This window comes from Mandrillus leucophaeus, unplaced genomic scaffold (genome assembly GCF_000951045.1).
Source record: "Mandrillus leucophaeus isolate KB7577 unplaced genomic scaffold, Mleu.le_1.0 Scaffold54, whole genome shotgun sequence".
NCBI lineage: Eukaryota > Metazoa > Chordata > Mammalia > Primates > Cercopithecidae > Mandrillus > Mandrillus leucophaeus.
In genome coordinates, this window is record NW_012105808.1 from 1,262,175 (window position 1) to 1,263,624 (window position 1,450).

Genomic DNA, 1,450 nt, shown 5'->3' on the forward strand with positions numbered 1-1,450 from the left:
AAAAAAAACGTGGGCAGGGTGGCTCACGTCTGTAATCCCAGCACTTTGGGAGGCCGAGGCGGGTGGATTACCTGAGGTCAGGAGTTGGAGACCAGCCTGACCAACATGGTAGAACCCCGCCTCTACTAAAAATACAAAAAATTAGCTGGTGCAGTGGCACATGCCTGTATTCCTAGCTGCTGGGGGGCTGAGGCAGGAGGATCACTTGAACCTGGGAAGTGGTGGCTGCAGTGAGCTGAGATCATGCCACTGCACTCCAGCCTGGGCAACACAGTGAGACTCCGTCTCAAAAAAATATGTGGGCTGGGCGTTGTGGCTCATGCCTGGAATCCAGCCTCAGGCCTACGGTGCGAGTCTGTAGGGGGAGATGCAGGTCGGGGAGGGCTGGCCAGCTGAGACGGTGGTTTGGGGGTGTTCAGGTGGAGTGGATGCCAGAAATGTGGGAGCCAGAAGCGCTGTCCCCCAGGGCCCTGTGAGCAGTCTCTGCAGGCTGGCTGTCCCCACGCCTGCCTCTCTGCTGTGCTCCCTGCCCGCCTAGGGCAGGCTCCCCTCTCATGTGGTGATCCCGAGAACCGGGAGCCCCGCCAGCCCTTCCTCTCCAGTGGAGTGACCCTATCGCCTCCTGTCCTCACCTGTGCCGGCAGCAGGGATGGTAACGGTGCTGGTGATGTCAGGCCGGGAGGTTCTTTCTCACCTGAGAGCCACCTTGGCATGCTGCCCGGCAGTCAGGGATGTTAGCAGGAGCCCCAGGGATGATCCAAGCTCTTTCCGCAGCCCCACTCCGGCCAGGGCCTCTGTGACTGAGTAGACAGGGACACCCCGGCGGCTGCCTGCTCCACCCGACGGCCAGGGCCCACCATGGCTGCAGGAGTGTGGTTAAGGGATGGGAAGCCGGGCCCTTATGTTTCGTGGCCTGTCCTCTGAGGTCTTTCTTTTCCTAGCTCTTGGCCAACTAGGGGGCTAGTGTTTACAGAGACCACCCGGAGGTGGGTGTTCCGTGTCAGTGCCAGGCTGTGTGCCATTCTGGGAGGTGGCCCCGTGTCCCCCACACTTGGCATGCTTGCTTTCTGTCACTGCATAGCAGACTCCGTGCATCTGTGGGCTTAATACAACACCCGCCGGCTCCTGGTTCTGTGGGTCGGGGCCTGAATGTGACGTGGCTCGGTCCTCTGTGCGGGGTCTCACCGGGCTGGAACCCAGATATTGGCCCGGGCTGTGTGGTCATCTGGAGGCTCAACGGGGGTGGCATCTGCTTGCGGCCGGGGGACCAAGGGTCCTGCTCCGTTCCTGGCCACATGGCCCTTCTGTCTGGAAGCCAGGCACTGCTGGTCCACGGCTTGTGCGTCCAGGCTCTGGCTTCTGGAGATGCAGAGATCACATCAGTGGTTGCCTGGATTGCTGTGTGTGTTGTGGGGTGGTGAGACAAGTTTTCTCTTGGGGGTGATGGAAC

At 60.8% G+C, this 1,450-nt stretch overlaps 1 protein-coding gene across 1 annotated transcript in view; it reads left to right on the forward strand.

Annotated features, from left to right (window-relative positions):
* SCAMP4 (secretory carrier membrane protein 4) overlaps positions 1 to 1,450 on the forward strand; it is a 19,918-nt gene that overhangs the window by 898 nt on the left and 17,570 nt on the right. The gene's annotated exons all lie outside the window — the stretch shown is intronic.